We start from the raw sequence: 22,664 nt of genomic DNA, 5'->3' as shown, positions 1-22,664 counted from the left end.
TGATTAGTAGAACAAATATATTAATCACATCAGCCTAATGATTATACCTATCTGATATTTCCTACATGCCCAACACAGAATTCTGGAGGGTTCAATTGGTTCTGATTAGTTCTCTTTCCTATGCTGGAAAATAAGACCAGCAATAACTGGAGGCCAACGAACATCCTGGGGTGGGGTGGAGGGTTGATTTTTATTACCATAGTATCTTCAGTTATGGGTATTATTTTTAAAACAGAGAATACAGAGAAAGTTAAAGAATCAATATTTATAACTAGTAGGTTTAAAAAATCAAAGAAAAAGGAACAAAAGTACAGGTGCTTTGAGGTTTGGATTATGATAAAAATGCCATTATAAAGCAATCCATTTCCCCAGATTGTAGCAGCTAAAGACCCTAACACAGTAAAAATTACATCATTAGTCAGTTAATCAGCTTTCTCTCACAATGACTCAATGGGGTGCCTTCTTTAACTCAATACAGTAACCAGCTCACCAACAGTATCTAAAAAAGAGAAAAGTTACAAGAATAAAAAAATTGACACAAAAAGCTATGGAGAAGAGAGACTGAAACAGACAAAAGCGGTTGTACTATAAAAGAAAGTGAGAAATGGAAAGGGAAATGTCAGGAATCAAAGGTTAAAAGAGAAAAGATCAGGATTAAAAAAAAAAAAGATATTCAAGTCTCTTATAAAAGAAAAGGGACAAGTCGAGAGATAAAAATCATGACCAGAGTTGAAGCCTGAAAACACAAGGCAACAGACAAAAAGAAGTGGTATTAGCAGTGCCATTCACTCACTCATTTACTCATTCATTTAACATCTAGAATATAGAAGGTACTTTGTGGACCTTTGAGAGACACAAAAATGATAAGCAGGGACCCGGTCCTCAAAGAGCCTAGCTGCTCAAGATATTCTCATTTTTGCATGTTCCTATTTTTTAAATGTGATTTTAATTATTGATGCCATACCTTAGTTAACTGTGGTTGTTAATTTTATATCTCAACTTGATTGGAACACAGGGTGCCCAGATTAAACATTATTTCTAGGTGTGTTTTTGAGGGTGTTTCTAGATAAGAGGGCATCATCCAATCCAGTGAGGGCCTGAATAGAACAAAAAGACAGAGAAAAGGGAAATGCATCCTCTCTGCCTGACTGATTAAGCTGGGACAGTCTTCTGCCATCAACTGTGACTTGCACCATCCGCCTTCTGGTTCTTAAAACTACACCACCAGCATTCCTGGATCTCCAGCTTATTGATAACAGATTGTGCAACTTCTCAGCCTCCATAATCATATAAACCAATTCCTATATATAATAAATATATTTATTTATTCCTTTATAAATAAACACACACACACACAGGTAAACAGCTTTTGGCAGGAAAGAGCACTTTGCAGGAGGCCCTTTTTGTCTTGTCACTTTAGCAAAGCTATATTGCAGGGTTCCCCAACCCCATGGGCCGTGGTCCACGGCCTGTTAGGAAGCTGGCCGCACAGCAGGAGGTGAGCAGTGGGCGAGCAAACGAAGCTTCATCTGCTGCTCCCAATTACTGCCTGAACCATTCTACTCCCCCACCCCGGTCCGTGGAAAAACTGTCTTCCACAAAACCAGTCCCTGTTGCCAAAAAGGTTGGGGACCGCTGCTATATTGTAACTAACCTTAAGCCAGGCACTATTCATCTCTGGCCCAAACACACTTTCAAATCTTTTGATCACAGAATACCTTGCCCAACCTGTTGGTTCTTTCCTTACATCAAAGAAATAGAAATGAAGAATAAGCAATTAACAGATAACTAAATCTCTTCCCTAGCTTCCCCTTCGGTAATCTTGTGAACAAACTGTGTGAACAAAATAGCATCTAAAGAAAGATCACAAGAAGTCAACAAGCCTGCACGTAGTGGAAAATGGCAATGAGTCTGATCCCCTATCTCAATGATTAACTGAGATTTTTTCTCCTTTTCTCTTTAAAAACGTTCATGGCTGAGCAGAGTCTTCAGAGTTGGTTTTGGGACACAAGTCCACCTTCTCCCCAGATTGCCAGCTTTCTGATTAAAAACAACTTTTTCCATTTCTACCAACACTTGCCTCTTGAGTATTGATTTTCAAGCAGCGAGCAGCTGGACCTGAGTTCGGTAACACACACACACACACACACACACACACACATACACACACACACAAATACCTCCTATTGGTTCTGTTTTTCAGAAGAACCTTAATACACTAATATTCTCATACTCAGCATGTACTTCCAAATATTACAGCAGTTACATCATCCATAAAAGAGGGTACTTCTTAATGGCAACTGCTGTACTGAAGGAGTTTATTATGAAAGGAGATGTGTTCACATGTCTGATATACTGATAGTATCATCATTAATTACAGCAGCATCATAAAGTGGTGCTATGATGTATAGATACTTTCAACTCTGGAAACATATCATCCATTTTCTTTTCATTATCTTATTCCAGAAAGGTGAACATCGGCAAGGACAAGGAAATCTAAAGGAAGCAGAAAGACAGATAAGGAGTTTAGGAATCAAGTTTTCACTTTCTTTGTAATTTTCCACAGGACTTCTATGAAAAAAAGCAATACTGACCAATGGAATATTTTTCATATTGTGTCTGAGAACGAATTCTGGGTAAAGGAAGATACAACAAGGGAGAGGCTCTCAACCAGATATCCTTTCCCAGTATCTCACATGCAGAAAACACCAAAGTGAGGTTTACTTGAAAGAAAATCAGAAATTGACCTCCCAGCCTGCCTGTGTATGGTTTCTGCTCTTACTAAGGTCAGCTTAATCCCTGAAGAGAGCTGAAAATTCAAGTTTAAATGGGTGTTTCATACATCCAATTTAGAGGACCCACCTCTACCCCCCAGGTCAACAAAAGAGGGTGAAGAGCATGGAAGTCAACACCCATTATTTAGACTGATCAACATCTGACTCCCTTACGGCACTGCGCCTCCCCAACTCATTGTTTTCTCCTGGGATCTCAACTGAGGTGTCTCATCTCCCTCACCAGAGGTAGGAATGTGACCCAAGCTAACCAATCTGAGTCTTCTGGGGGGATTTATATGAATCAGCTGTAAGAGAATGGCGCTTCTGAGAACGTGGGTAGTATTAAAAAAAAACAAAGAAGAAGAAAACAGGCCCAGAATGGAGTCACTTGCGCTAAGCCCCATGTCAACAAATCAAGAGTTAATACCTAATCTAATTGTAGTTTCAGCCTCTCCTAGAAATGTAATCTTAACCAGTCAGTCTGAAATTTCCTGGCCAGCACTGGTGAGATAATCCATCTGATGGAACTCTGCCATCCCCCAAGAAGGTAACTTTGCCTGAAACAATCCTTTCTTTTATTTATGACTTTCTTATCCCACCCGCTTTCTGCCCTTTCCTTGTCTGAGGCTCTTTGGAGCCCTTTTCTATCTACTAGACAGGATGCTGCCTGATTCATGAATCACTGAATAAAGCCAATTAGATCTTCAAATTCACTCAGTTGAATTTTGTTTTTTAATAGTAGTTAAATTCAACCACCACAAGGACTTAGACTGAAGGAAAATTAAGAGCATGTAGAGAAGAAATGGGCTATGAGATGGGGAGGAGCAGAGGCAAATTAACCATGAAGCGATTGCAACTTAAGTTTCCAGGTCCTTTTAGAGCAATGTGGTCATTTATGATCTTTTAATAAAGAAGCTTCTTCAAACTGTGTAAACTTCAGGCTACACAAAACCTAGATTCACCCCTGGAAGAAACAGTTTTGAATATACAATGAAGCACCTATAGCCATCCATGACAAAAGTCAGGTTCATCCCACTGGAAACTGAAATTATGTGAGCCAAAATTCCCATTTTCATTTCTCTCGGGATATCCTGACTTCAGTTTTACCCACTTACAACTGAAGGGTAGGAGAATATGTCACCCCAAAATATGACTCTTCAGCATAAGGATTATTTTGAGCCAATTATTGTAAGAAACAGCAGACACAGGAGAAGCTCTGAAAATAGAGTAGAACTTGCCCTTTTGTAAGAGATATTTACATTTATAAAGGAAATCTCCATTAGTAAGTGTCTCCCTCTCTGTACCAAGAAGAGAAGGATGACTAAATCACAAGAGAATCGTTTCAATGGAGAAGGCATTAAATCTACAGAACAAATCTTACCCTGGTTTACCACGCTTTTCCTAGTAAACTCCATAACTACCTACCCCAACCCTCCTTATCTTTCTTATGTCTTTAGCTGAAGATGGTATTTAAGGTAGTAGATGCACCATCTCAGGGAGTTACTCAGTTTTTCTGGGTATCTCCCATGTATACAGGAAGTATACAGGTTAATAAATTTCTGTTGGTTTTTCTCCTGTTAATCTTTTATTACTGGGAGGTTTGGGGTGGTCTCAGCCAAGAATTCAGAAGGGCAGAGGGGAAATTATTTTTCCTTCTCTACATAACCAAAAGAATTTGGAGAATTTATGAAAACAATAAACTTAACTTCCTCTCAGGAAAATAGTATGAATCAATACTACTTTCAACTTTCAAAATATATATATTATAAGCTATTACTTTGCTTTTGTCCAAATTTCAGAATGTTGCTAACAGAAAGTTCCCACATCAGATTTAAGCAATTTTAATAAAACAAACCATAGGACAACCTTTACAGATTTTTCAAAGATATTTTTCCTTTAATTAATTAGCAATAAATGAAAAAAAGAAAGATTATGCTGACACTACAAAAAGTCTCATTTGATAATAACCTTTTGGGACTTCCCTGGTGGAGCTGTGATTAAGAGTCCTCCTGCCAATGCAGGGGACACGGGTTCATGCCCTGGTCCGGGAAGATCCCACATGCTGCAGAGCTACTAAGCCCGTGCACCACAACTATTGAGCCTGCGCTCTGCAGCCCACGCGACACAACTACTGAAGCCCACGCGACACAACTACTGAAGCCCACACGCCTACAGTCCGTGCTCCGCAACAAGAGAAGCCACTGCAATGAGAAGCCTATGCACCTCGACGAAGAGTAGCCCCTGCTCACCTCAACTAGAGAAAGCCCGTGCGCAGCAACGAAGACCCAACACAGCCAAAAATAAATTAGTTAAAATAATGATAATAGTAAGTGTAACCTTTTTATGTTGTGTGTTTACCAAATGTATTTTTATTTCTTCACTGCACAGAGTACTTATTTTCTACTGAGCGTTCCATTTAAATTCTCCTCTCTTGGCCAATCCACATGATTGCTAAGGAATCCATTCGTAATACTATATGTGTCAAACCCCTACCAGCAGTGCTTTGTCACCCACAGTCTTCTCGAAACAAATTACATTAGATATCTAAGACTCTTGGAAACCTGCAAGAAAAGCATATTCAGCAATGTTTCACTTAAGCAAGCCTCTGCCTTCTTGGAATTTTTCTTTGAAGAACATAATTTAGAAAGTGGTAAAATTTAATGGAGGATATTCCACACTTTTCTGAATAGCAACATGCAAACTAATAAAGGTCCAGAGAGTTCTTCCACGTAGTTCCAAGGAAATAAAATGTGCTTATTAAATATTTCTCAAAAGGTACTTACAATACTACATTTGTTGGAAAAATTAGATATTTATCTTAAAAGAAACATGAAATATTTCATGTCCAAAAGATCAGGAAATCAATCGAAATGGACCATTTGTCTTGTAAATGATTCATTCAGAATGACAAAGAAAATCACTGTTGTACCAGGAAGTGACCAGCTCATTTTGAAGAAAAGCAGGCAGTCAGAGAAACATGGATTTTGTGATTTTGAAGAAAATCACTGTTACTTCCGAGCAATGATTCAAGTCCCAATCAAGTCCTGTCACCACCCCCGTACACCTTGCCTCTTCACCTAAAGAAGACAATAAAATTTGTACTGACCCCTCCAAAAAGTGTGCAGCCAAATGATCTCACCTTAAAGAACTCTGTATACACACACACACACTCTCTCTCACACACACCCCTCCATCACCACCATCATGTTGCAGAACAGCCACCTCAGCAGTAAAGAGATTTGAGAGTTAAGTAAACCTTCTAGCCAGAGATCCTGGTGTCCTGGTGTCTTCATCTAATCCCAAGTCACTATGGAGTAGGTCCCTGCAGGGCACTGGCTTTGGTGCCACAGAGCACTGCCATTTCCAGCACTGCCAGTTCCTTTAACCTTCAAGAGAGCAGAGAAGAGGCATTCAAACCGACGAGTAAAGAGATGTCCTGGCCGTCTAATTTCAAAGTAGGTCATATCAGAGTCTTTTATGGTTTTTAGAAGTATTTTATGCTACTCTGATGGAAACCTAAAACAGTAGTAGCTTCTGTCTGATAAATGCCATAGAGGGGGAAACAGTAAGTCTAAAGCAAAGGGAGGGGGGTGAAATTATTTTGCTGCAATAGGCAACACAGTGAAAACAAGAGACTACTGAAGTTTAAACAAATCATCTATATTTATTCTGGTAAAGACTTTCCTCATATCAGCACTTTAAATACCACTGTAAAATGCTGACAATAATTATGTGAATGTTGCTACAAAAAATTAAATTTCCCAACTAATGGGTTTCAAAGGTGTTTCCGCTCCTGCCTTACACACATATACACAGACAGACAGACAGACAGACAGACACACACACACACACACACACACACACACACACGTGCACATGCGCAAGAACATTTCGGGTATCTCTGTTAGGATTTCCCAAAGTCAACTTACTGTATGGAACGAAAATATCTATACTGCTCCTACTACCACCACTACTACCAAGAAACAAGTCCAAAAAGAAAGAATGTGAGCCATAATACACTAACCTGAGGCCTGTGTTAGGCTTGTAGTTGGAAGCAGTGTGGCAGAGTAGTTATCAACCTGAACTTTGGAGTCACATCATACAGAACTGAATCCTATCTTAGTCACTGGGTGACGAGGGCTAGTAACTAAACCTCCCTGAACCCCAGTTTCCTCATCTGCAAAATGGTGACAGTCATGTATGTTATAGGAATTAAATGATGAAATGTATATAAAGCACTTAGTACAGATTCTGGCTCACAACAAAGCACTTGTGAAGTGTAGAGTAATTGCTGTCATTATTACCATTATCAACAATTGTCACAGAGCGTGCTTCTTGGTTAAACAGACACGAAGCTTAGGGGAATAAAGTCACTCTCAGGAAAGTTAGACTTTAAGAAAATAGAACTTGCCTAGTACTTTGGTTAAAATGCACATTTGTCTGACTTTATATTTTTGGCATTGGCATGTCTAATGGGCAGCTGATACAGCCTGTGCAGGATCTGCAATCTCAACAGAAAGGCAAGTATAACCTTCCTGGTTGTAATAAGCAACTTGTTAATCTTTGGAAGAATGGACTTCCCTGCTTTGACCTTTTCTACTCAAAATGTGGCCCACAGACCAGAACATCAGCAGCACCAGGGAACTTCTTAGAAATGCAGAATCTCAGGCCCCACCCCTAATCTACAGAATCAGAATTTTAACAAGAACCCTAGGTGATTTGTATGCACATTAAAGCTCAAAAAGCACTATTGTAGACCACAAAATTTAATATACAACTTAACCCATTTTGGATGTGTTTCTGTAATCTCTGCTATACAATAAACCACTCCAAAACTAGTGACTTAAAACAATAAGAATAACAACCATTTATTTGTCCTTCTGTTTGGGCAGCCCTTAGTGGGACAACTCATCTCTCTGCTCCACATAATGTTGACCGGGGCAGTCCAGCTGGGACTGCAAGATCCAAGTTGGCTTCCCTTCCCTCCATGCCCCTCGGCTGATATGACTGGGACAGCTGGGGGATGGCTGGGCCTCTCTCCATATCTTCGTAATCCTCCACGAACTCAATCCCGATGACCTCTCTCTTGCTGCATAACCAGACTTCTTAAAGAGATGGCACAGGGCTCTAAAGAGTGTTTATCTCCAGCCAACCTAAAGTCTAGCTGGACTCAGAACTGACACAGTGTTATTTCTGCCATTTTCTATTGGCCAAAAAAAGTCAAAATGTCAACCAAAACTCACGGGGAGGGAAAGAGGACTTTATCTCCTTACGGGAGAAGAGACATGCACAGACAGAAATGGAAGAATTTGTTGCAACCATCTTCTCAGACCAGTTACGTACGACAGGGTGTCGTTCCTTTATCATTTCCTTTCTCTCCTGGTTCTTGTGATTGGTAAAAACATCCACTTCATTTCGATTACACGATTATATACACGCCCCCATTGGGAGCATAAGGAATTTTAAGGCCTGATATCTCCCCTCAAGGGTCTTGTTATAATAAAATTGGTGAAATAAGGCATGTATATCTTAAAATTTTAATAACAATAAAATGCTGTAATAATAAAATATTTAAGTAGCAGTACCAGATAATAATAGAAGTGACGGCCTAAGGCTGTGAACCATTCATTTAATTAATTGTGTACACAGTAGCCACTCTGAGTGCTCAGGGAAGAGCATGGAAGTGGAGAAAAAGGGACCATGGAAGAGGAGGGATGTATAGCCTGAGCTGAGGAAGATTTGCAAAGGAAGAGTTAGATAGATTTCCCAAAAAAAAGACCCAATGAAACATACTTGAAGGATAACAGAACCAAGGAGCCAAGGGAATGGGGTCATGGGGACACAAAGCCATGAATGAGTGTCTCTGCATGTTCTTTCTTGAGTGATGATTATAAATTCAATGTTCCTGAAAGAATTTCTTGCCTCATAACGTCCACCTTTATGCTTCCCCCTTAGATATGTTCATATGCCATTTATGGAATTCCCAACAGCAATGTAACCTTGTATTAATAATGAAGGGTTTTTACTAACCTTATAAATTTTACTATACCTTGTTGGGGGGGTGGGGAGGGAGGACAAACAAACAGAAATGTGGGCATGTCAAATGGCAACTTGTAAACTTCACTATTCATTGTATAGGAATTAGCACTTCTGGTATTGTTAAGCAGCAACTTGTAAAGTTCACTCTCCCTTAGAAAATAAAAATGGAATGAAAGGTACTGCTTAGAATAAGCATAAATTTCAATCTCCATTGCAGGAAAATAAGCTCTGATTACGCTACATAGTTCATACACCTCAGTGTGCCAAACACTTGTTTTATTATACATTCATGTATAATCAGCTGGTTTTCCAGCAACAGAGAATGAAACTTACAAGTTGTTGTTTAACTTTCTTTTAAATGTATTTTTCTTCCTTCTCCCTTTTCCTCCTCCATACCCCCAAAACATAATATGAACAATGGGGTTTCTGAATGTTACCACTCATTAATTCCTTTTATAACAATGATTAAGACAATTTTAAACATTGTTCTTGGGCTTTATGCGATCACATATAATAGAGAATGACATAGTTTTGGGTCATACATTTCAAACAATAGCTTTTTAACTTGCTGGGGGTAGAGAGAGCTTTTTAAAAGTTAATGATAAGCATCATTAATAGCCTTTAATTTCTATTTGTTGTTGAAAAGGACCAGGCCTCTGACTCCAGAAGCTCCTCAGCATTTTCACAAATGCACCCATCAGAAATTCAGAACCAGTGCATTTGAATGATTTTACCATTTATTAAAACAAGTTTCTTTTTCTTGTTTCTTTTCTTTTTTTTTTTCTGACTTTATCTTACAGTTCTAGAGGCCAAGTACAAAAATCAGGGCGTGGGTGGGCAGGGCTGGTTCCTTCTGGTGGCTCCAGGGAGAATATGTTCCTTGGCTCGTGGCTCCTGCCGGCACCTTCCAATCTCAGATTCTGCATCTGCCTCCCTCTTATGGGGACCCTGTGTGACACCTGGCCCACCAAGATACTCCAGGACCACCTCAGGATCCCACGTGGACACCTGGGAGGGTTATTCTGCCAACCACACTACCTCTCCCCCACCCCACTTCCCTGCACCCTGTATACGAGGGGGGCCTCCACCACACTAATCAGAGGCCCTCAAGCCCAGCAACCAGAGCCCTGACCCTCATGGGGACTTAGGACAGGGAAAGCAAAGTGTGTCGTGTTCCTAAAGAGAGTAAGACACAGGCCCGGCGGCCCGTCTGTGTTGGCACCTGTCCTCCGGGCTCACAGCGCCTCCTCAGCACGGGCAAGGTGGGCCAGCCGTGCCAAGACACCCGCCAGGTCGGCGGCCTTGCCCAGATTGACGTAGGTGTCCGTGCAGATGCGGTGGAGGCTGAGCCAGTCGGACAGCAGCTCAGAGAGGAGGTGCACATGCTTCTCCATCTCCCAGGGGCTTGTGGCCGTGCGGTAGCTGCCCACCATCCTGGTGCAGGCCATCTCCATGCTGAGCACTGGCTTGTGCTCTGACCTGAAGACGCTGCGCAGCACGCGGGCCACCTCAGGCAGCCGCTCGAGCCCCTGCAGCCACTGCTCCTGTTCCAGGCGCCGGGTCATCTGCGCCAGCTGCTTCTGCGCCTACTGGGCCGGATCCGCTCCAGCAGGACCTGGGACATCCCCTTCAGGGCGGCAGGCGGCATGGCGGCAGGGTGGCTGGCAGTGCCGGGCTGGGGGACCAGGGGCTGCTAGGCTCGGCCGTGAGCTGAGCCAGGTCACTCAGAGCCTTCTCCATCCTGGATGACACCAGGCTGTGGGCACCGGCCAACACCTCCTGGGCGGTGGCCAGCTTCTCCACGGTGGGCGGCTGGGGCAGCTTGGCCGGCTCGATGTCAGGCACTTCGTCCACATTGAAGCGGGGGTGCCAGCGTGCCAGCTGGTCCTCAGGAACCTCCATGGGCGGCGGGGGGTGGGGGGGTTTCAGGGAGGCCAGGAAGGCCCTGTGATACTACCGGACATGGGCTACCAGATTCTGGCTGAAGATCTGGCACCACCGCAGCAGGCGCGATGCCGTGAGCTGGGGAGCCACACTGCCAGCCTGCTGGTCCAGCAGCGGCTCGATGGTGAGCTGGTAATCAGACCTCCTGCCATCGTCCTTGAATGTGGCGGCGTAGCGCTCCTGGCGGAAGCAGTAGGAGCCAGGGTACACGGTTTTGATCCGGCCCACACTGCGCTCCTCAAAGCGCTTGTGCATCATGTCCTGGACTCCCTGCTTGACCCTGGCGAAGGTCACAGTCTCAGAGCGGTTGTACAGCATGCCCACGATGGTGTCCATGATGCAGAACATCTCGGCCAGCACCTGGTACTTGTAGGGCAGCACAAGGCCCGGGGGCCCCTGCTGGGCCAGGGCGAGGAAGCGCTGATAGGCAGGCATCTGCTCACCACGTAGCCCCGCTGGGTGCCCCTTGTCCTCCGGTGCTCTGGGTTCCCCAGCATTCTTCTGTGCACTTGCCTTCAGCTCCTGGACCCGTGCCCCCAGCTCCTGCGCCCACTGCAGGCAAGACTTGAGCTCAGAAAGGGTGACCTTTGAAGGGACCTTGTGTCCTCCTGGGCTGCCAGTCAGGGTCGCTGACCAGCTGAGAGGGTGGCCTTTGTCTTCTTGCTTTGGGGAGAAGAGTGCTCTGGGGAGCCAGGGACAGCTGGGGAACTAGGGCCAGAGACTGCGTTGGCCAGCAGCCGCAGCCTCCTGCGCGGGGGCAGAGCAGGCTCATCGCGCTGGGGCTCGGCGGGTTGGGCCCAGCCGGGGCCGGGGCGCGGGGCTCAGGGTGCACCAGACCGGCTTGGTGCATCTAAGGGGTGGTATGTAAATCTTTGGGAAGACCCTGACGGGCAAGACCTGAAGGTGGAGCCCAGTGACACCATCAAGAATGTGAAGGCCAAGATCCAGGATAAAGAAGGCATCCCCCCTGACCAGCAGAGGCTCATGTTTGCAGGCAAACAGCTGGAAGACGGCCGCACTATTTCTGATTACAACATCCAGAAAGAGTCTACCCTGCACCTGGTCCTCCGTCTAAGGGGTGGCTGTTAATTATTCAGTCTCGCATTCATAATGCCCAATGATGGCATCACTCTGCACATGGCACTGCGCCATGGCGGGAGCAGCGAGACCCCAGCAGTGGGACCACAAGCAGAAGTGGAGATGCGTTTCCTGCTGATTTTCTCGCTGCACCCTGGTCCCGCCCCCGCTGTGGGCAGAAACTATTGGCACAAACAAATTTCTAAATAGTTCTCCTGGACAGGAAGGACCCGAACCTTGGAAGAAAGTGGTAGAGCTATATTCTGTGGAGTCATGGCAAGCAATAAAGGAATAAGGGGAGTTGCCACCTCATTACTAAAAGTGTCAGTGCAATGATATCCTAATAAAAGGTGTTCTAACAGAAATTATAAGAAAACTCTCAAGAGAGAAGTCAGGTGCAATACAGCAGAGAATCAAGCAAAGACATCTTTATGTAAGAGGGGAGTAAAAACATACACATATACCACCCCTATAATTTTCTTAACTTATAATTTTTGAATAGATGATACATCCAAGAAGTAATTAATTGAAATAATACCAAAGTAGCAATGTACATTGAAAAATGTCTTCTGACCCATGCTTTAAAAAATCTCTTATGCAGTCTTCAACATATGCATATATAAATATATATACATATACTTTACATTTCTATGACCACAAATTATATATTAAGAAAGAAGGGTTACATATTCTAACCCTTCTTTCACTTAGAGATGGTTCTATATAGATACAGGCTTTATAAAGGCTTAACTATATTACAGTGCATAAATATTCCATAATTTATTCACCTAATCTATTTCTTGTACATTTAGACTATTTTAAATCATTCGTTATTAAACAAAATGCCATGATGAATATTTTAGTACAGAGATTTTTGTGCATCTAGTGACTATATTTCTAAAATAAATTACTAGAAATGAAACTGCTAGGTCAAAGGGTTGTGTGAATTTTATTTTGATAGTTATGGTCAAATAACTTTCCAAAGACAATATACCAATTAATACTTCCATTCATGATACCAATATATCTTGCATTGAAGGGATTCCAAAATATCCAAAAGTTCACATCATTTTTCTGCCAATTGATCCATTCCCTCTGAAATGGGGGTTGGGGGTAAATATCATCTACTTTTGCTTATAAGTATAGGCAGGTTATAATTATTATTACCCAAGATTCAAGGCTATATCATTACCTACCGCACCGCTCTCTCCTCACTGTGCTATAATTCTAACTGGTCATATAGATCTTCAATTTGCAGATCTCCTCAGAATACAGATTATCTGCATTCTGCAGACATCTGCAAAAAGCCATCCACAAGTGCATATTTCATGGCTGAATATTTTTACATAACATCAGCTGGAGCCCATCATTCCAGTATTCTCGCCATGTGTCACAACCTGCTCTATTATATCAATAAGCAGCTTCAATTAGTCATTTTCTCCCCATGGTGACGACAGCTATAATAGCGTGCAGTGGTCTGATGAAGTTTGTAATACAAAGTACAGATGGGGATATTAGAAGGAAGAGGATACAAAATTAGAATAGCATAAAAAAATTCCACCTCCCAAATAGTTATTTGGGAAATGACACAGTATTCAAGAACGAATACAAAAATGCAATTACTTTTGAAAAAGATGGATAAATAAATTCACCACAGGAACACATTCTTGCCCCAGATAGAACTCTGGTTTTTATTGACTAATTAGTCATTAAGTGTTATCCCAAAAGTAAGTATAAATAAAAGAATGTTTGGTAAATTGAAAAAAAACTTGCCTTAAATAGAATTATAAGATGAAAATAAATACCAATGGAGAACGCTGCTTTGAAAGCGTTGTACAGCAGTAAATAAATTAGAAGGCATAAACACAGTTGGCTCTCCTCTCGGATTTTTCCTAATCCTTCCAGTTCTCACCTTGTCCACTACTATCACTGGGCTCCAAGCCACCCCTACCATATCTGGCATAGAGCCATGTCTTCCTAACTGACCACCTTTTCAGCCTCTTCTATTCAGAGCAGCTGAAACTATTACTTTTTAAAAATATAAATCAGATCATGTTATGTCTTTCCTTTCAGTCCTCCTGTAGTTTCTCTCACAATAAAAATCTAAAAGCTTCACCATGGCTGAAAAGGTCCTATGCAATCCAGTCCTGCCACCTCTTCAATGACATGTCCCACTGCTCCCTTCTCATCCCACACTGGCCTCCAACAAGCACAGTCCCAACTCAGGTCCTCAGGCCTTACTATTGCTTCTAGCTGGGATGCTTGTCCCTCAAATATTCATATGTACCCCCTCCTCTTAACTTTAATCACATTTGTCCTCAAATGTCACCTCATCAGAGAGGTATTCTTTGACTACCCAATCCAAAAAGCAACCCAAAGCTCTCACAATGCATGCTGATTTACATTCCTTACACCACTTACTCCACTTTACATTACATTATAATATGCATATGTGTATCAATTTATTATCTTTATCTCCTAGATTCTAGAATATAATTTCTATGAAGGCAAGAAGAAGCAAAAATACAAATTGTGCATCCTAACCAGACACAAAATCATGCTGTGATTGTGAATTATATCCATAGTTGTTAAAACATCATTTAACTTACTTTGGGTCAAATTCATTCAACACAGCAAACATTTAATGAACTTCTAGTTACATATGGGGCTATTATATATTCTGTTTATAATATGCATTATATTATATAATATGTATTATATATTATGTATATGTAAATATATATAATAATTTAATAATATATAAATATTATATAAATAATATATATTATATGATGTAATACATATTATAAACAGAATATATATTATATAATGAACATTTAATTAATATGGGGTTCCAGAAGCACAGGTCCCAGTGTCTATTCCTGGAGACAGAACTTTACAGTGTTTAGGAGACAAGACACAAAATATGAGCTATTGAAATACCAGGTCAAAACATTAACAATCAGAAGCCAACATAAGTAGGGCAGATAATAAATGTCAGGAAGTTCGGACGAGAGACTTGTGTAGGCTAAGAGGGTGAAGGAAAGTTTCAAAAAGAAAGATGGAGAGGATCAGGAAAAGGAAACTAGAAGGAGGAAAGCATTCCGGTTAAGCTCACAGCATAGGGAAAAACAGATTATGCCAGTGATCCTCAGACTTCAGGGCATGGAACCCTGGTGCTAGATGGTCACTGACAGGACAAAACAAAGACGAATAAAGTTATGTCCCTTTCAATTCTCTTTCAATCTTTCTAATTCATCCAATGAGAAATACTAATTAGTGCTAACATGTCAAAACACCTTCCTAACACTTGGCTACCATGAATAGCATCATTTTATTTTTGTTATATTCTCCTTTAAAGTTTCATTCCCTTATTTATTGTAATGGATTTTATTTTCCATTTATGGAACACTATGTGAGTTTCTTTATATATAAACTCATTTAAGTAAGTAAAATGAGTTATTTTAAAGCCAGACATTAAACCAATCCTGGACCAGGTGGCTGGGACACTAGCTGCCCAGACACAGCAGAGCCCAGCTTTAAAGTAAGCAAAGGGTGCTCAGCGGAGAAAAGCAGAAAGGGAAACTCTTGTCAAAACGCAAGAGGCCTCATGGCAGGCTAAAGATTTTAGAAAATATTATGTAGGCCTGTTTTCCAACTGGTTACAAATTCCTTGGAAACATGCCCTTTGCACAAGAGTGTGGCATGCCTCTCATTTTTAAGACTGCATGAACTATGACAATCGTCAATTCCATTATAAAAAGTTAAAGACAAAGTAGAAAAAAGCTAACATTACTCCATACTGTATGAGAAATATAAAAGCACAACCATAACTACAGTTTTAATTTAAAAAATTTTTGTCTGTATCAATAAGGATCTGGGCAGAAACAGAGTATACACAAAACACCCAACTGGGGTAAGCTGCAGAACTTTTTACAAAGGTGTGGTAATGGTGTGGGGAAACCAAGGGTTAAGGCAGCATGTGGAGTTAAGGGAGGAGCCCATTTATAAAGCCAACAGAGAAGAACCTCCCAGGCACAGAACTGAGTAGAAAGTGGGTATGAAGGGATAAACGGAAGATACCCAGCACAAAAATAAGGCTATTTCCAAATACCTGCTGGGTATTTATTTACTACTGTCTAATCACTAGCTTTAGGTTGGGCTTTGGGCTACAGAGATTGAGTGTAGACAGCCTGGACTTAAACTTCAGCTTGCCACTCATCAGCTATGTGAGTTTCTTATGACACTGAACTTAGTTTTTCTGATGAAATGGGGGACAATAGCAGTATTCACCATAAGGCTGGTGTGAGAGAAAATGAGTAAATGTATATGAAGCACTTAGCATACTTTGCCTACAATAAATGTGTTGTGCACGTCAGGGGGTGGGAGAGGGTCATGTTAGCCACCAAAATGTTTGAGAGAAACCTACAGGAGGAAAACTTAAAATTGTGGAAATTCTCAATTTAAATTCCATTAACTTAATACTTCATATGACTTGGCCAAAAAACCCCACAAAATTCTATTCTATTGATAAAATATCTGCAAGGCATACAAAGCAGGAAAATTATCTAAACTAGTAGAGGCAGGTAGGGGTGATGGTGGTGGCAGCAGCAGGGAGTGGACAGTAAAGACTTCCTGGAGAAGGCAACATTTAAAACGAGACCAATCTGAAGCCAAAGAGGAGTCAGCTGAAGAAAGAGGTGGGTGAAGAGGGAGCAGGGGGCACCCAAAGTGCCAAGGCCCTGGAGAAGAGGAAACATTACAGGTTTAATGAACCAAATGATCTAGACGTGAAAGAGTGAAGGGAGCTTGGGGAAGACTCTAGCTGGAGAGGTAGAACTCTCAGCCATGCTTAAAGAGTTTGAATCATATTTTTTGTGAGGGCAGTGAGAAACCTTTGAAGGGTTTTAAACTGGGAAAAGACATAATCCCATGATCAGACTGTCATAGTTAGAAAACCACTGCTAAAGGGAACAGAGAGCCATTGAAGAGATTTGAGTCAAGGACTGGACAAGAAAAATGGTGTTTCAAACTTACTTTTTATCATTTTAGTGAATGCCTAAAACTAAAATTGTTGTATAATGTTATAAAAATGGTTTATAAATGTCACACATAACTTTTCCTTGGCTTAACTATATATATGTGTTCATTCAATAACTCATGTACATTCATTAAGACATTTATTGAGCACCTAATATATATACCAGGAATTGTGCTTAAATAGGGACAGGAGAAGAAAACTCACAAATAAGCAGTATAAAAGTGCTTAAGATTTGAGAGGCAAAGGACATTTCTGAGTAGTGGGTAAAATGCCCAAGGTGGGAGCAAGCAGAGGGCATGTGATAAAACATATTCCAGAATGGTTAGAATATACAGTGCATGGGCAGTGTTGAAACACTCATTCAATAAGAATTTAGTGAGTACCTACTATGTGCTAGCATTGTACAGCCATTGGTGACACAGTGATGGACAAGAAAATGCTTAAAATATGACAAGAATAACTTTTATCATTGCAGACAACACTAGGTTGATTATCAAGAGTACGTGAGGAAGAAAAACAGAAAAGAGCAGTGCCTTAATTTAAAGACGCTTGGAGTGGCAATAAAACATTTTTAATTAAAACTTCTCTACTGAGAATAGACAATCTTTGAAAGCCTGTGTAAATGAATTACATACAAATATACTAGTGATATTAGAGCTTTTAAAATGACATTATAACTTCTGAAATGTCAAATAACTTTGAATGTCAAATGTTACCCCCTCCATCAAAAAAATTACAATCATGGGGCTTCCCTGGAGGTGCAGTGGTTGAGAGTCCGCCTGCCGATGCAGGGGACACGGGTTTGTGCCCCAGTCTGGGAGGATCCCGCATGCCGCGGAGCAGCTGGGCCCGTGAGCCACGGCCGCTGGGCCTGCGCGTCTGGAGCCTGTGCTCTGCAACGGGAGAGGCCACGGCAGTGAGACGCCCGCGTACCGCAAAAAAAAAAAAAAAAAAAAAATTACAATCATGAATTGTCCAGCTGATCCCAAATCAAAGCAACATACTTAAAAGGGGAATGCCCATTCTTTACACTGATTAGAAGAAATGCCTCAAATGTGGTTAAATCTTTGCTTTGACTTCACAGAATCTTGATGCTGATACAGACCCAGAAAGTCAGCTAAGGTCCATTTGGGGCAGCTTGAGAAGGGGAGAAAATGTGTTCCCTGCCTAACACGAACTTTTCCAACTCAGCCCCTGATCGTGCCAAGACAACACAGTGTAATAATGGTAATTTAATAATGCCGTCCGCTGGGCTCTGCCCAGATTAGAAAGCTCGGGGAAATAAATGAAGCTTGCAAGCCAAACAGAGGGAAACTTCTCCAGGCAGTGCCTGCAGCAGGGAGATAGCTGGTAATGAAATACCCCAGTCTCCATTCTTTATACGAGAGGTAAACATTAAAAGGGAGTCAGGAAAGGTAAAGCTCTCAAAATGGAAATAAATAAATAAGCTCACCTGCCATGATGAGATCTCTGAAAATGACTTGGAAGGACTGCCCAGAGATTTTCCCGGGGGATGTGGTAAAGTATCGACAGACATCAAGGGAGGTAATTATGTGCTTGGGCACATTTGCTGGATAAACTGGCCTCCTTACCTTCAACTTCCCGTGTGGGCACCAGATACAGAAACCGTGTTTAAACTACACAGCGTTCTCTCTGGCTTTTACCATAAAAAGGAAATAAAAGTGTATCCTGGGGGATTCCCCTGGTGGCACAGTGGTTAAGAATCCGCCTGCCAATTCAGGGGACACAGGTTCGAGCCCTGGTCTGGGAAGATCCCACATGCCACAGAGCAAATGAGCCCATGCGCCACAACTACTGAAGCCCGCGTGCCTAGAGCCCATGCTCCACAACAAGAGAAGCCACCGCAATGAGAAGCCCATGCACCACAACGAAGAGTAGCCCCCGCTCGCCGCAACTAGAGAAAGCCCGCGCGCAGCAACGAAGACCCAACGCAGCCAAAAATAAATAAATAAACAAACAAATAAATTTATTTAAAAAAATGTGTCGTGGGTTCTTGGCAAATCAGTCCAGTGTTAGATAGGGACCCATTATCTTTGACCTTCATGTTTTTGCCTCTTCTGACTCATAGAAAATCCTCAAAAACCCTTTAAGGGAAAGATATGTGATGTCTGAGAAATTCTCACTTTCAGAAAAAAGACACCATTTTTGCAGCATAAAAATCATAGTTGAATTAAGTGATTTCTTTATTTTTTATTTCAACTGGTCTGTTACCTGCTCAAATTTTAAAAATTTACCTAAAATAACAGACGCTTTGTTTACTGACCGTGTTATTAACATGTGAGGATAATAGCCAATCCTCTCCTTTCTCTGTTTTTCCTCTCAATCACCAAGACAACTCTAACATTCCTCCATCTTAGCTTCTTTATAGAAAAATTCTCACAGGTAACTGCCATCCTCTATCATTTCTGAAACTGGTAATGAAATGCCAGAGGAGGAACAGTTAATTAAAATTGTGGAATCCACTTTGCATCCTCTCACAGTCAATAAAAGTACTACAATTAAGGATACATTTCAACACATGATGTAACTAATATGTCACATTTTTTAATAACATTTGGCTATTAAAAATCAAAAGTCATGAATGTGGGGGCTTCCCTGGTGGCGCAGTGGTTGAGAGTCCGCCTGCGATGCAGAGGACGCGGGTTCGTGACCCAGTCCGGGAAGATCCCACATGCCGCGGAGCGGCTGGACCCGTGAGCCATGGCCGCTGAGCCTGCGCTTCCGGAGCCTGTGCTCCGCAACGGGAGAGGCCGCAACAGTGAGAGGCCCACGTACCGCAAAAAAAAAAAAAAAAAAAAAAAAAAAAATCATGAACGTGAACAGAATATTCAGGAAACATCTTGCTACACTGGCCATAAAACTCCTTTCGTTCAACTAGTGCAATAGATTTGATATTGAGATCAATTAAAAAGGTGTTTTCTAGTAATAAACCAAGGAACATGTCTATAATCTGCAAGGAATTTATGGGAATAAAAACTGTACCTGGGGCTTCCCTGGTGGCCCAGTGGTCGAGAGTCTGCCTGCCGATGCAGGGGATACGGGTTCGTGCCCCGGTCCGGGAAGATCCCGCATGCCGCGGAGCGGCTAGGCCCGTGAGCCATGGCCGCTGAGCCTGCGCGTCCGGAGCCTGTGCTCCGCAACGGGAGAGGCCGCGACAGTGAGAGGCCCGCGTACCGCAAAAAAAAAAAAAATTGTACCTGAATATCCCACACGGGCTTATCCGAGCTGTTATCTTCAACAAGATTTCCTCACACTCTCAGCTTACTCCATAAACATTTAAGAAAGAAACGGTACAGAACAGCAGCTGAGAGAGTTCAGGCTCTGGAGTGAAATGCTGTGTTTCAACCCTGCCTCTGCTACTTTCTAAACATGAGACTGTAATCACTTGGCTTTATTTCTTGGAGTCTCAGTTTCCTTATCTGCAAAATGGAGAAAACACTCTCTACTCTTAGGGCTGCTGTGAGGATTAAATGAGATAACATGCATGAAGCATTTTGAATAGTGACTAGGACCTTGTAAAGGCTGAATAAATATAAGCTGTTCCTCTTATTGAACACTTTATTCATTTAATAACTATATTTCCCTATATTTCCCTAAGGGTCTGGTAATTTAAGAACATTCATATACCTGACATATATTCATTTGTTTTACACTATTGCACTACTCATTTTTCTACATAAGAATTAGGCAGATGATACTTCAGGGTCCCTTAGTTCCAACTGCTGCCACTCATATTTAGTACAGATATCTGTTAAGCAAAGGAGAATAAAGGAGTCAAATCACCTCAGAAGCTGCTAGTTTCCACCCTTGCTTGTCAACTAACTCCATATGAGTCAAACTACACTCTCCAGGGAGCACTTGTGAAAGTCCCTGATTCATAGAAGTATTTACTTTGGGGTTTGGGGTTTGTTTTCTCAGGTTTATGTCTGGGACAGCTTGCTAAAGCTAACAGTCCAGCAATTTTATTAAACTCTTTTCAATTTCAGCATTTTTTAAAGAGCATATAGAAATCACACTGGCAGTGGCTATTTAAACTTCCCAGTGGATGCTAAAAAAATAAAAGGACACTTAAATGACCGTTTTTGAGCAGAGCCAACAGCATGTGGCCTAATTATCCAACTACATGAAAAATTCTATGGATTTTTAACCAGAGTATAAGGGTTTGATATGCACAGTTCAGAACGCAAACGGCTACCTCACTGGGGGGATGTAGAACTTTTCAAGTCTAAATATAAGGTCCAGGTATATCGGGGTAAGTTTCTTCTCTGTTTTTCCTTCTGATAACTTCTAAGAAATGATAAATGAACAAGATGCTTAGAAACTGATATAGCTAAGCTACTAATGAATACAAGTAAAGAAAATACCATTGTGCTAAGTGCTCTCCATTTATTTCTAATACAACTTTCTGAGGTAGGTATAATTATGCACATTTTACAGATGAGGAAACCAAACTCAGAAAGGGTGAGTGCCCTACCCCAGAGGGCAGGTATCAGAGCTGGTGTCCTGGTTATCCTCTATTTGCCCCTGCAGACCCTTTGTCTGCCCTGTGGTGGCCTCTCCTCTGCAGCCCTCTGCAGCTCTCATGCCTTCTGGCTTCTGTTGGGTTAAGACAGGAGGCAGACAGCTTTCCCTTATTGTCCCTACCTTAAAATCATTACCCCTTTATTTTGTTTTCTTCATCACTTATGTAAACATTAGCATACACTTAGTCATGAATTCATTCAACGATATTTACTGGGAGTCTACCACGTACCAGACACTCTATTTAGGTGCTGAAATACTATAGTAAGTAAGACTCACGTGGCCCTTGCCCTATTTATTTTCTCTTCCTTTCTTTTCCAACTTAAATATTAAATATAAGGGATTTCCTAAAATCAAATACCATGTCTTCTACAAATCTTTGGGCAGGCCTGGACACATTACGGATGCTCAAGAGTGGATGGATAAAAGAATGATTGATGGATAAGAGAAAATCATCTGAAGTATCTGCAGGACCAGGATAGAAGCTACCAAGCCTAATAAGACTTTTTCAATTAGCAGTAATCGTGCCTCGGATAAACCTCATTGGCTACGATACTACCACTGCACAAAGCTTAAAACTAAGACTTTTTCAATAATTTGCTGAGCAAACCCATAACAGTGCTGCTCGTTACAATAAGAATTAAGAACAATGATGATATCTGGTGTTGATAAAGATGAGGTGAAATGAGCATTATTATAAACCACTGTACTGAGTATGAATCAGTGCTACCTTTCTATGTGGCAATTTGCTTAAACACCACAAGCAAGTGACTCGGCTAACTGGCTTCCAGAAACAAATCCTAGAAGCACAATTAAGGATGAGTCCAAAGATATAGTTATAAGTATGTTATGAATAATTTGAAATTTTAAAAAATGGTAATGACCTAAGTGTTCAGCAACAGTGGATTGGATTAATCTATTCAGGCACATCATATAATGAAATACTACAAATGATTAAACATAACGCCATATCATATATTTCATGACATGAACATATTCGCATTAACTGAAAAAGGAGGATACAAAGTTTTACGTAGAATAACGCAATTTTTCTTTTAAAAAAATTTTGATATAAGAAAAAGGTCTAAAATTGCACTGTCCAATAGAAATATACGTAATTTTAAAGTATTTAGTAGTCATATTTTAAAAAGTAAAAGATGAAATTCATTTAAAGATATATTTTAATTAATCCAACATACACAAAATAACAATAGCTTAAATTCTCTTTTTGAAATTTGGTGTGTAGT

The 22,664-nt window shown here is 41.3% G+C and overlaps 1 protein-coding gene and 1 pseudogene across 11 annotated transcripts in view; both read right to left on the bottom strand.

Annotated features, from left to right (window-relative positions):
- FHIT (fragile histidine triad diadenosine triphosphatase) overlaps positions 1 to 22,664 on the bottom strand; it is a 1,449,512-nt gene that overhangs the window by 1,111,940 nt on the left and 314,908 nt on the right. For 5 of the 10 annotated variants that reach the window (XM_082848980.1, XM_082848977.1, XM_082848987.1 and 2 more), the window contains one exon: positions 6,031 to 6,160. The exons of the other annotated variants lie outside the window; for them this stretch is intronic. The gene's annotated coding sequence lies outside the window, so the exon portion shown is untranslated. The remainder of the gene's footprint in view (positions 1 to 6,030; positions 6,161 to 22,664) is intronic. 10 annotated transcript variants of the gene reach the window in all.
- Positions 10,049 to 11,909, bottom strand: LOC309967021 (DNA replication factor Cdt1-like; annotated as a pseudogene). The gene is made up of 2 exons: positions 11,861 to 11,909; positions 10,049 to 11,577 (listed from the first exon to the last, which is right to left on the bottom strand). The product of its transcript is annotated as a DNA replication factor Cdt1-like (transcript).

The sequence above is a fragment of the Leucopleurus acutus genome, assembly GCF_964270905.1.
Source record: "Leucopleurus acutus genome assembly, chromosome: 10".
Lineage (NCBI taxonomy): Eukaryota > Metazoa > Chordata > Mammalia > Artiodactyla > Delphinidae > Leucopleurus > Leucopleurus acutus.
Note: the sequence above shows the minus strand (reverse complement) of the source record. Positions and strands in the feature narration are given on the sequence as shown.